The sequence below is a fragment of the Saimiri boliviensis genome, chromosome 20, assembly GCF_048565385.1.
Source record: "Saimiri boliviensis isolate mSaiBol1 chromosome 20, mSaiBol1.pri, whole genome shotgun sequence".
Taxonomy (NCBI): domain Eukaryota; kingdom Metazoa; phylum Chordata; class Mammalia; order Primates; family Cebidae; genus Saimiri; species Saimiri boliviensis.
In genome coordinates, this window is record NC_133468.1 from 14,158,609 (window position 1) to 14,171,619 (window position 13,011).

Sequence of the window (13,011 nt, forward strand, 5' to 3'; positions counted from 1 at the left end):
ACCAACAATGCCATTGGGAGCGCTGCATTTTTTGCCACCTAAAGCAAAAGTGTGTCCCTTCCAGGGCCTTGGGAGGTAAGGGCTGGCTAATATTTTAGGGTAGGGAGATGCGCAGTGTGGAGTCCACCTAGTTAGCTAGAAATATTAGAATATGTTAACTTCTTCATTTGCGCAACATGAAGAAATAAGAGATCAAAGATCAGGTGTGACTTAAAACCTAAAGTCAAGTTAATATTTGTCATCCATGATATACCAGTCACAGAGATCTAGGGCACAGTCTCTCCAAGATATAATTCTGCCCTGAAGGAGGTCAGCCTAGAAAGACAGATAAGACAGTGCCATAAGCTGCTTCAGTGCAAAGGGACAATGGGCACGGGACAGAAGCAGGGGGTGCTGTTTTGGGAACACAATGGAGGGGCACAGTACATAAACTTGTAGCTTAAAACAACAGACACGTGTTCTGTCACAGTTCTGGAGGCCACACTTCTGAAATCAAGACGTGGACAGGATTGTAGTCCCTCTGGAGGCTCTAGCAGAGAATTTGTTCCTATCTCTTCCAGCTTCCCGCAGCTGCCAGCATTCCTTAGCTTGTGGTGGCATCACCTCTATCCCGCCTCCATCTTGTCTTCACATCATCTTTTCTTCTGTGTGGCTGTCTTCCTCTACTCTGTCTCATAAGAACACTTGGAATGGCTGTTAAAACGCATCTAGAAAACCCAGCTTCAGCCTCTCAAGATTCTTAACATATTTTAGTCACATCTTTTGTCATATAAGGTAATATTCCGAGGTTTTAAGGAGGGACCATTTTTGGGAGGCCATCGGTCAGCCTACCGAGGCTCCTGTTCTAGCCTGAGGTGGAGCGGGAAAGGCTTCCTGGAGGACAAGGCCTGCCAATGCTGAGCTGTTTGCTGAGACTCATTCTTCTTTCTTTCCCGGCCCTGCTCTGTGTCTCTGTGGGGTTGTTGATCTCTGCAGGCTGCAGTTCCTAGGCTTGCATGTCAGCTGGCTTCCATCAGGGCCCTGACAAGGGGAGTCATTCATAGAAGACTGGTGGTGGAGGCACTAGGAGGGAGAAGCAAAGTGTTGTTATTATTTGTCCTTCTTCTCTGCTTTTTTTCCCTCCCTCCTCCCCTTCACCCTTTTTTTTGTTTGTTTGTTTTGACAGCCTCTCTGGAAGTGGCTGTGTCACCACGGTATTTCCATCTCCTGCCAGATAGGCCCCTGGGCTCTATAACATCACCCGTTCCCTTTGTCCCTCTAGCCCACAGGTGGGAATAGCTCCCTGATGTTGCTTATCAATGGGATGTCTGAGCATCCTGGGTTGATCTCTCAGTTCTCTTATCACTTGCATGCATAACTCCCCTGCATTAAATTCTCACTGTAGGAAATACCTGAAGTGGTTTCGATTTTGTTGGTAGGACCCTGAATGATGCCATGTCTGAGCTGAGATTCAAGGATGTAGCCTAGGGTAGGAAGGATGATTGTGTCAACAGTTACAGTGGTGAGCCACACAGCTCCTACCTCTGTGGAACCCTCAGCCAAATGGAAAAGACACTAAGAAACTTATCACTCAAGTAAACCCATGGCTACAAACACTGGCAAGTGTGTGAAGGGGAAATGCTACATCCGTAGAGCAGTACAGTGATGGGACGTTTGGTCTAGGATGGAAGGTCTGTAGGCTCCCTGAGGTGGTGATGTTTGCCGAGAACTGAGTTGCAGAGCTCTCCAGGGTCTGAAAGGTCAGTGTGACTGGAGCACCCACAGCCAGAGTGAAAGATTCACACCACTAGGGGGACAGAGTGTAGGCAGAGAGTGCACGGGATTTCAGTTTGGGAAAAGGAGTCAAATGGTATTGTTTGCTTGGAGCAGAAGGGAATACATTTCCGGCTAATAGCTGCCTAAGACAGGCCTTAGCTGGTCCGCAAGAGAACAGGGGCAGACAGCACTTTTGCCAACCCTGCTGTAGAGTTTGAACAGCCAGTTTTATTTTCAAGAAATGAAGTAGGCTGGGTACGGTGATTCATACCTGTAATCCCAGCACTTTGAGAGGCCAAGGTGGGTGGAACACCTGAGGTCAGGAGTTCTAGTCCAGCCTGATCAATATGGTGAAACTGTGTCTCTACTAAAAGTACAAAAATAACGGGGTGTGGTCACGGGTGCCTGTAGCCCCAGCTACTTGGGTGGCTGAAACAGGAGAATTGCTTTTACACGAGAGGTGGAGGTTTCAGTGAGCCAAGATTGCTCCACTGCACTCCAGCCTGGGTGACAGAGCGAGACTCCATTTCCAAAAAAAAAAAAATAGCATGTGGTGGAAACAGAAGCCATGCAAGAGAACCTCAGGCTTTAGACGGCAGGAAGAGGTTTCTAGAAGTTTCCACACAAAGGGACCTGTCACCCTCCACCTCCCAAAGAGGTCTTTGCGTGCATTGGTGGATAGCCAGCATAAAGGATGAAGCAGGCTGTGGCTGGGAAGGGGTCCTACATTTCCTTGTTAGCACTTTAGCACTCGCGTAATCAGAGTCAGCACTACTTTTTTTTTTTTTTTTTTTTTTTTTGAGATGGGGGTCTCACTCTGTCTCCCAGGCTGGAGTGTAGTGGTACAATCTTGGCTTACTGCAACCTCCGCCTCTTGGATTCAAGAGATTCTCCTGCATCAGCCTCCCAAGCAGCTGGGACCTACAGGTGCATGTCAGCATGCTTTGCTTATTTTTGTATTTTTAGTAGAAATGGGGTTTTGCCATGTTGGCCAGGCTGGTCACGAACTCCTGGCCTCAAGTGATCTGCCTGCCTCTGCCTTTTAGAGTGCTGGGATTACAGGCATGAGGCACCATGCTCAGCCAGAGTCAGCTGTCCTGAAGAAGGGCCTGGAATCTATATTCCTCAAAGCTCCTTGGAGATTTGGATGCACAGCCAGGTGGAGCAGCCAGTGCTCAGTCTGATTCTTGGAAAGACCCTTGCCCCAAGTTGTGGTTTGATGTAATTATCAGTCTCTCCATACTGCATTCCTCTGACCAGTCTTGCTCACTCCTGGGCTAGTTGTAAATCCCTGGCTCAGAAATGCTGTTACCATGGAAAGGGTTTTATGCTGTGATTCTCTTTGGGTTTGCTGTTCTCAGGCCAATTGTTTTCCTTGTCATTGCTGTTGTTGCTGTTTCGTTATTGTTGCTGTTGTTGTGGCAAAAAAATAAATAAATAGCTTCTTCCAAGGAAAAACTAACTTTGACAGGGGAGTAGGAAGCAGTAGGGATCTCGGCATTTTGCAGACTCCCCGATGGACCCTTTGTAATACGCATTGTGTCTTCTGCAACACCGTGAACCACCTGGCTAAGATGAGACCAACTTAGGGGGCAGGATAGGCTTATTTACAAATGCAAACCAAACAGCCAGCCCAGACACTGCAGGAGATAGAGCTGCTCAGTCCCCACCTTCTCCAAAGCAATTGTCCTTTGTTTCCTACTTTAGAGACTCTGGAGAGTAACTGACCAAGAAAACAGTGGTAGGGAATGGCTCCCATGCAGAGAGTTGTAAGATGTTGGCAGCTAGGGACACCTCTGCCCTCCTGCCTCCACTGTGCCCATTTTCTAGAAGTGGAAAAAGTCCTGGCCTATAGGTGGTCCAGAGAAAACAGGGTGGTAGCAGGATAAAGAGAATGAGGGAAAGTAGGGGGATGCCAAGTTACAACTCAGTTCGTCGGTCTACAGAGCAGTTTGTTTTCCTTTCACTAACACTTATTTTTTATCAAAGGGATACATTCCTCCCTGTGAAAATTATACAAAATACAGAAAGTAGAAAGAAAGTAGAAAAACGTCACTTATGATGTCACCATTCACTACCAGCATTTTGGCCTATTTCCTTTGACTTTTTGATAGGCAATGTTTTTTCTTTTTTTTTTTTAATTGGTTGTAACTATACTATAAAAGCCTTTGCTGGTTTTCTGGGTTTTCATTTAATAAAAAACGTACTGAGATCATTGTTCCATGTTATTAAAAGCTTTTTGAAACTATTTGAGATGATCATATGGTATTCTATGGTGTCTGCACCACGCCTTAGCTAACCATCCCCCTCATGTTAGGCACATAGGTAGTTCCCAATTATGCATTGAAATAACACTCCCCAAATGTTTTGAGGCCAGGAGTGCAGTCTTAGTCCTGACCTCACTTTTCTCTTAAAGCAACAGGAGAAAGCACGGCCTCACATCCCTACAAAGTGAGCCCAGCTCCAGAAATCAACAGCTGGCAATAGAGATTTTCCCACAAATACCCTAGGCCCACCCGAGAGATGGCAGCATTACCAACCTCACAGCGTGTATTTGAAGATCTCCACTAGACCATTCTGTCCTCCACCCCACTCACCTTGTCCTGGACTCTGTCTTCTCCTCTCCCGCCACAGCCAGCTCCCCTAGGATGTCTCTCTAGCAGATAGTGCTTTGCAAACTATCGGAGGGAAGAAGCCAAGTCGTTTTGTTGTTTTGTTTTGCTTTGCTTTGTTGTGAAATACAAAATAGCATGCCAGGAGGGTACAAGATGTCAGGCTTCTAAATATTTACTCAATTGCAGTATTGCTGATTCTTACTGCTGGCTAGTACTTGCAGGACAGACTCTAGCTTTTGGACCATACTTTGCATAGCACTGATCTTCAGCCCTTTCCTTTTATGCAGAACAGCTTCTTAGCTTCCCAAACTTGCATTCTCACACCTTCATCCTGTCCAATAAAGACTTCTCCTTTGGTGTCTCCTTGTTAGAAGGCAGTCAAGGGCATAGTTAATTACACCAGCAGTGCTGAAATGGACATTTGGGCCTGAACCTTTGTCCACATTCCAGATTTTCTGGAGATAAATTAAGGGTCAAGGGACAAGGGCATTCTGAGGACACTTGACCCATGTTACCAAACTGCTTTCAGAAAGTTTGCGCACAAATTTTTATTCTCACCAGCAGGAGTTAAGAGGTCCAGCCTGACTGAACCCATGCTAATATTGGCATCAGTGTGATGACTTTTAAAATTTCATCCTTGCTCTATGTGAAATCAAGGGAAAAAAATACCGTCTCTGAATGGTTCTAATGTGCATTCTTTTATTTTTAGTCAGGCTGCATATAATTCATATGTTTTCTTTACAAATGAATTTTCAGGCTGAACTGTTCAACCACCAATTAGAAATAGATAAAGGAATCCCAACGGTGTTATATTCGAGATCACAAGCGTTAACTAGTTAGGTACCTGTGGGCTGGGAGTCTGGCCAACACTTGTCAAAACCTTTAAAGAAAAATCATTCTGAGAGCCAAACAATTGATTCACCCACACACTTTCAGAACTTAGAATAGTGGCTGCCGGTTCCTGGGTTCTGATCCCTGCTGCGTGCCCTCTTGCAAGTCACTTATATTTTGTTCATGTGTAAAATGGCGTGGTTAGCCTGTGTAACCTCTACACTCTTTAAAAAGAAAAAAGAGAGATGTTGTGTCTTTTGGCCTTGACCATTCACACAGGAGAATAAAAATCGATTATATAGGCTGCTACAGCTTTTGAAGGACACCTTAGGGCTGTGAGGAGAGGCTGTTGGCTTTAGGGGAGGGTTGGCACTTCCGCTGAGGAAGCTGGCTGTAGCGAAAATGAGGGCCTCCGAAAAGTGATTTTGGGAGCCCTCCTATGGAGTAAAGGGTGCTGCTGACTCTCGGCGCTGCAGGCTGGTGCTCTGTGACAGTCAACTGGAGGTCAAAGACAGCAGCATTGGGCCAGCTCTGAAAGGTGGCAAGATGGGGCTGCCTAGCAACGCCCATGTCATTTCTGCCTGTGGTTTGCACGCTGTCTGTCCAGCCCTCAGTATCACAGAAGGAATTTTCATGGACTCATGGACCTTTCGTTACTCCAGAAATGAGAGAGGATGGAGTGCACACGTTACATGTCGCTGGCTGGTCCCTTCGAGACTATGATTTGTCTTGCCGAGCTGGGGCAGGCTGTGTTGGGTTTGGGTATTGACACCAAACTGTTCTGATTCACAGTGGCAACCTCCTTCTTATTTCCATTTCATTAAACAGCCATGCATGTGGCCTGGATTTAGGGAATTGGGGTGGATCTGGACAATTAAAACAGGTTATCTTTGGGTAGAGCAAGACCAGAGAGAATAACTCCTCCCACCCCCCTTTAGTGCTGTGTTAGTTGAAGCAATTTCAGTGGGATGAAGTGACTGCTGGAATGATTTGCAATTTTATTGCCCAGGTCTGCTCACTGGGTCAGAAGATGTCATAAAAGCAGAAGCCCAAGGTTGCTGACAGCCTCAGAGACGGCAGGCTGCTCCACAAAGAAATTGGACCAGCCGTTCTCATTCTTTATAACTCAGCGGTGTAATAACACACGTGTTTCCAGCCGACCTGCTCTGGCTCTGAGAGTCAGATTGTGTATTTTTCCAGGAGCCCAGGAAGCAAGCAAACCCCAGCAGAAGTTGGAAGGCTGAATTTAAGGAAGCAAGAAACTGGGGGGCTACAGAAAATTGGATGTGGATGGTAACCCGGTAGGAATCTCCTCCGTGTGTTGGTGCTGTTGAACTTGTAAAAAGTTTATAGCTATGTAGGTTGTTGGTGCCTGTGGCAGGGATTAGACACTCCTGCTGGGAGACACGGGTAACATGAATGGGTGAGGTTGGTTAGATGGCCAGTGGAGGGAACTGGGCTCCCCTGGCCCATGAGAACCTTTGTGTGGATTACGAAAAGAGGCCCCTTCCTCTCAGTGGAAGCAACTTGGCCCAGCTTTGATTTGAGCCCCTCTGGGCCCCCTTCAGCAGGCGCAACCCATCTAACAGCATGCAGTGGCCTGCCCCTGAAAGAGGAAAGCCCTGCTCTGTTCAGGACCAATTTTGTCACCCAGGAGTATGGACCCAGTGTTGCTACAGCTTCTGTTTTGTTTCTGTTTTCAAAAGAAACTGAACATCTGATTTCATGTGTGACATATTCCAATTTTGAGGCCAGGTGCAGTGACACGCCTCTAATCCCAGCACTTTGGGAGGCCTAGGCAGTGGATCACCTGAGGTCAGGCATTCGAGACCAGCCTGACTAACATAGTGAAACCTCCTCTCTACTAAATACAAAAACAAAAAAAACAAAATAGCCAAGCGTGGTGATGCATGCCTGTAATCCGAGCTACTTGGAAGGCTGAGACAGGAGAATCCCTTGTACGCGGGAGGCGGAGGTTGTAGTGAGCGGAGATCGTGTCATTGCATCCCAGCCTGGGTGACAAGAGCGAAACTCCTTCTCAAAAAAAGAAAAGAAATATCCCAATTTTGGAATGTAAGCTATGGCTTCCTTTCTCTTTTTTTTCCTCTTAAATACTGTTGGAGTCAACCAACAGAGGTGTGTGTGAGGGAGCCGAGGCTGCAAGGCTGTGCCCTCTGGCACTGTATGGTCTAGGAGTCTCTAATGGCCCGCCCTCGGCCAAACTGAAACAAGAGTTGAGGATTGCGGGATTCTTGTCTTTGATTCTTACACTCAAACAAGCACACTTTTGGAAAATGCCAGCCATGATCCTGGTCACTGGTAAGGTGAAGAGTGGCCTCCAAGAGAAGAGAGTAGCAGGCAGAGGAAGCGAGGTACAGGGCTTGTGAGAGAGCAGGTTTATTAAGAAAGGCAACAGAGCTAACCAGGAGGGACAGGTTGCTCCAGGTGGGTATTCCGAGTAGCCCCTAGTGAGCTTTGCCTCTTTAATTGCCAGACAAACAGGAAGAACTCCAGGTCACCCGCTGGGGCGCTGAGAATTGGGAAGAGGAAGGAGCAATCCCAGAGGGTGCTGGCATGCCAGCTCCTTGGTGGACAGCTGCGAGCCACGCTGTGTGCCACCCAGAGGCCTGTGATGGCTGACTGCAGCCCTGACAGTGTTTGGTCTTCCCCGCTGAGCTCAGATTGAGTGCATATAGATGGCTAATTAAACTCTGAACTGACAAACACACATGCTGGAGAGGCTCCCCTTTGAAGAGCAGGAGATCACAGGGACAATTTCCTGTTTGCCAGTTTGCAACCCCAATCTCATCAGTTTGGGATTGTGTTAAGTTTAACTAAGGCGTGTTGATAGCTCTCAACCCCATTCACCTGTTGCAAGAAGTTCTGAGCCTGAAATGGTGTTGATCTCTTCTGCCCCCGCCTGCTAACGCCCCATTTCACTTTCAGGTGTGTGTGCTTTGGAGGGGAGGGGAGATGTTGGACCAGTAAAGCTTTGAGGTCCTAGTTACCTAGGGAGTCTTTGTATGACTCTATTCTATTGAGGGAACAGGTATATATCCTTCTACCCCTGTGTGTATATTCACACATGTATCTAGATTTCCAAATGTATTTGACAAGTAAATGCAAATATCTGTTAGTGCAAATAGAAATAGAGTCAACAATGAAGTTAGTTTGGGGCCTTGACGTGATCCATTCCTCTTCCGGCGTGACCAGTTAGCTCCCAAATTGTATTGAGTAATTATGTTTCTTCTCACCAGCAACTTAAAAAGACCAAATTCTTATTTTGATTAAGATATGTTACATATGGTAGGGATTTAATAAAGATTAGTGTTTCAGATTCTGTGATCTGAATTGCTTTATCTGCTTTGCAGCTGTAAAAAAGATGCATAAGTTCAAATTGTGGCTTTGCCCTGTATTGAACTGCTGAGAACACATTTGTCAATGTGTGAGTGGTGTTACTGAGGCAGAGAAGGAGCAGGGATAAACTTAGCCAAAAGGAGTATGACGTCACATACTCCTTTTGCTGATATAAGGTACCAGTCATGGTCAAAAGATAAACAATGACTCTTACAAACAAGAAGTATTAACATTACATCTTCATTTATTATTTTTCTTCTCTTCATGGTTGGCAGGATGTGCTAAACCAATTACATGGCAAATTGTGGGCTGGGCACAGTGGCTCCTGCCTGTAATCCCAGCACTTTAGGAGGCTGAGGCGGGCAGATCACCTGAGGTCAAGTGTTTGAGCCCAGCCTGGCCAACATGGTGAAAACCCCCTCCTAAAAATACAAAATAAAAATTAGCTGGGCAAGGGGATGTGTGCCTGGAGTCCCAGCTACTCAGGGAGGTTGAGGCAGGATAATTGCTTGAACCCAGGAGGCGGAGGTTTCAGTGGGCCAAGATCACGCCACTGCACTCCAGCCTGTGTGACAAGAGCAAGACTCCATCTCAAAAAAAAAAAAAAGAAAGAAAGAAAATGGCAAGTTGTGATAACTGTTAATCTTTCGGCTCTGGTGCAGTCATTTCTACAATTCTACATGATTCAGGTAGGTAGGTAGGTAGGTAGCTAGGTAGAGAAAGAGACACACATATACAAACAGGTGCTTTTCAAAATCCAGGCATTGGGGTGGAAAGAGTGGGAATCAAAGAGGAAACAGACAAACATCCAACCCTTGAGGAGTTGACAATTTAGTTGGTGGAGGTGGCTGTGTGTGTTATTTTTTAAAGAAGCTATCTCATTACTCTTCTGAAACTAAGTAAGGCATATGATATTTTAAAAAATTACTCCAACATAATCGTAACTGGGCCTTTGGCCAGCAACTTAAACAGGAAGCTCTGTGGGTTAAAAAACACAATCAAAGCATAATATATGAGCCGTGTGTCTTCAATGTCTGTGAGTTTCATTGGCGGTATGATGGGAAAATAGAAAAAGCTGAGGGCTTTAGACTCAGTGTGGAAAGCAGGGGTTGGTTTGGTGTGGCTTCCACATGGTTCCCACTCAAGGATTGTTTTGCCGGCATGGCCACGGGCCGTGGAGTCCCAGCTAAGGACACTTACTGCCTGTTGCTATACTTCTCTGAATTTTTCTTATCTGCAAAATGTGCTAGTAATAAGGATCTCAGAGAATTGTCTGTGTTAAATGGGATAACGAATATGCACGATGTCACTCAGTGTTATGGTGTGTGGGTCTCTGGAGTCAGGCTGACCTGGTTTTAAATGCTGGCTCAGCAACAACCCAGCTGTGTGGGCCTGGGCAAACCACTTAGCCTCTCTGTGCTTCAGTTTTCTCAAATGGAGAACGGGGCTGCTAATGCCATCTGAGTGTTGCTGTGAAGAGTACGTGAGATGGTGTATGTAAAAGAGCAAAGCACGGGTCTGGGATAATTTTTTTAAATAAATTTGGGGGTTATTCCCTGCTTTGAATATAATTTGTTCTGTCCAGCCTCTTACTGCCATTGTATTGCCGAGACTCATGCCTTCCTCTAGCTGTCTGCCTAAGAGGGCCACGTGCCGCTCAATGGAAGAGCTTCTGGAAGCTTCTGGGACCTTCTCAGAGCAAGCCCTGCAGTCCAGAATCCCCTTCTCCTTGGGAGCCCTGATGGAAGAAGATTCTAAAGCATCCAATTGCTCCAGAGCATGCCATAAAAACCCTAGGAGGAAAGGGCCCCATTAGCACCTGCACATTTGGGGACCCTTGTCAGCAAAATGGCCAGGAGCTTCCTGCTGAAACCCCAGGGCACGGCAGGTTTACGGGGACCCTTCATTAAGATGAATTATGAACCTGTGGGTCTCTCTGCTTCCATTTGGCCCAGCCTGGGAGGCAGAGGCCCAGTCGCCCCGCTGACTGCACTGCATGAAACCTCCTTCCTCTCTCCATCCCAGGCTCCTTCCCACCCCACTGTGTACCGCCTACCCTTGTTTAATGAAAGAGAAAAGCACTGTACCCCTCCAGGGGGCCCCAGAGCAGGAGGCAGAGTTCAACCTGAAAAAATTGTTTTCTTGTAAGTAGCAGGCACCTGGCTGGCCAGGCCTGGCTCAGGCCCTTCATGACTGTGCAGAGCTGTCTCCTGTCCTTCCCTGTTCCCCAGGCCATAAACAAGTCCAGGAGCTGGGAAGCCTGGGGAAGCCGGGCAGCCACAGGGCTCTGTGCATTTGTTCCCATCTCATGCAACAGCTCAGGGGTGATCCTGTTGGCTCTTCCAAGGTACCTGGCTTTTTACATTTTTTTTTCTTTTTTCTTTAAAACTGTGAAATATGACCAATGGTTTTTATAGAAGCCAAGCACAAATGCTCTCCAGAGCAGTGGTTCTTAGGTCAATGTGTTTTCAAATTGCCTGGGTATCCAGGCATAGCAGGAAAAGCACCACAGCGCAGAGAGGCAACCACCTGAGAATGTAATTGCAGCATGCGGGATGGAAGTCAGACAGTCAGAAGGTCTGCCCCGACCACAGAGTTGGTTGTACTGTAGAGTGGCTGATAGTTTGGGGAAGGGGTGAGGTTTGCAAAAAAAACACCTTCCTCAGAGGTGTTAAGGAAGAGACCAGTATTTACTAGGCATCTACCATATGTTTTATAGCTTTCACCGGGAGGCCCTAGAACACAGCTGGTGCAGGCAGGCTCTGGAGCCAGACTGCCTGGGATGTGAGCAAGTCACGTCATGTCTCCCAGCCCCAGACTCCTTCCCTTGGCAGCTGAGGTGATCATAGTACCCACCTCCTGAAATTGTCTCACTATGGGTTAAACAAGATAGATGCAGAAGTGCCTGACACAGTGCTTGGCACATAAAGGCCCAATACATGCTATTATTTTTATTATCACTGACACACACTCTTTCCTTAGCCACACTTGAGTCAGGCTCCTCTGAGGCCTCTTTCTGACTAGGCCTTGATGTTGGGCTGTGGCTCAGGCCCAGTTAGTTCAGCTCTAGCAAGAATCCTGTTGGGTGGATCTGGCTAGTATGTCCCAGCCCTGATGTTTCCTCCTAGTAATTTCCCATCCACCAGACTCCCACCTGCTGCTTGGCTGTACATCCCACTTGTCCTTATTTTGGGAGTTGTGCCCGTCTCCCTCCCCTATGCAAATCCCTGTTGCAATAGCCCCCCTTAAATAAAGTCTTTCTTACCAGTTTTAACGAGTGTCATGCATAATCTCTTCCCCTCCTCCTTCTCCCTCTTCTCTCTACCCTTTGCCCTTCCTGTGTCTCCTCTTTACTCTTCCCCTTGTTCTTCCTCCTCCTCCTCTTCACTATTCCTTCTGCTCTTCCTTCTCCTCCTCTTCCTCCTCCTCCCCCTCCTACCTCCTTCTCCTGCCTCCCTCCCTCCTCCCCCAACCTTTCTCCCATCTTCCACCTCAAAGTTTCGGATCCCATCCCTGACCCTGCTCTCTTAGCCTGGGCAGCGGGAATCTTCCTTTCAGCTGAAGAACTTGACGTTTTCTCTGCCTAGAGACCAAGGATGAGAAGGAGCACTTCTTTGTTTAGCTAGAACTGTAAAATCTGAAAACAAAAGAGAGCTGAAAGGAGGCAGGTGTGCAACAACAGGCTCATCCCTTTAATTCTCTGGGTTACACAATCACCTGGACAAACCCTGGCCTGAAAACTCTGGGCTCCTTATTTTTTTCTCCCAGATAGAAAAGGAAGGAATTCATCAGTGATTCATTGCGTTGGGATATGGCAGGATGAGGGGCCAAGGATCTGCTTTTCTGTCTCTGTCACTGTCTCTTTCTCTTCTCTTCTTTCTTGTTTAGGGAGCTAAAGGCGGAGGTTGCATTTTAGGAAGTAATTGTTTTTTTCTGATCTCCTCCAGAATTCTGTGCCATGAGAAATCTTAAAATGCAGCGTAATAAAGAATATTGAGTTCGAACTATGGCATTTAAAAAACTAATTCCTCCAAGGCTTAGTTTCTCTTTTGAAAACAATGATAGGAATATTTCCTAGACTATAACTCCTTGAGGACAGGGATTGGGTTTGTTTTCCTTATTTCATTTGGCGTGTCTAGTGTGATATCTGCCACACCATTGGTGTTCAATAAATATTGGAATGAATACACATCACCTACCACACTGAGTAGCTGAAATTATATATTGCAATATTGTGTGTGAAAGCTCCTAGCAGTTATTTTCATTATGGGCTCATTTTTTCATTTCTGATTTTAGACATGTTTCTTAGAAGAATGAAGATGAAGGGTAATGAAAGGAAGGTGATGGGAGGGAGAAGCGGGAGAGTAACAAGGAAAAGGGTAGAGTTGGTGAAGTAGGAAAGGCGCTGGGTTTGCAGGAGACTCGCCTTTTATTCCCCACCAAGTCTGTGATC

General features: G+C 46.6%; 1 protein-coding gene and 1 long non-coding RNA gene across 3 annotated transcripts in view; both read left to right on the plus strand.

Moving 5' to 3' along the window:
- SLIT3 (slit guidance ligand 3) overlaps nucleotides 1-13,011 on the plus strand; it is a 627,330-nt gene that overhangs the window by 206,812 nt on the left and 407,507 nt on the right. The gene's annotated exons all lie outside the window — the stretch shown is intronic.
- The window catches only part of LOC141582469 (uncharacterized), a 101,233-nt gene that overhangs the window by 43,874 nt on the left and 44,348 nt on the right, over nucleotides 1-13,011 (plus strand). Inside the window, exon 2 of the long non-coding RNA XR_012515322.1 lies at nucleotides 1-13,011. This exon is cut by the window's left edge and continues 37,205 nt beyond it; it is cut by the window's right edge and continues 44,348 nt beyond it. This is a non-coding gene — a long non-coding RNA (uncharacterized LOC141582469).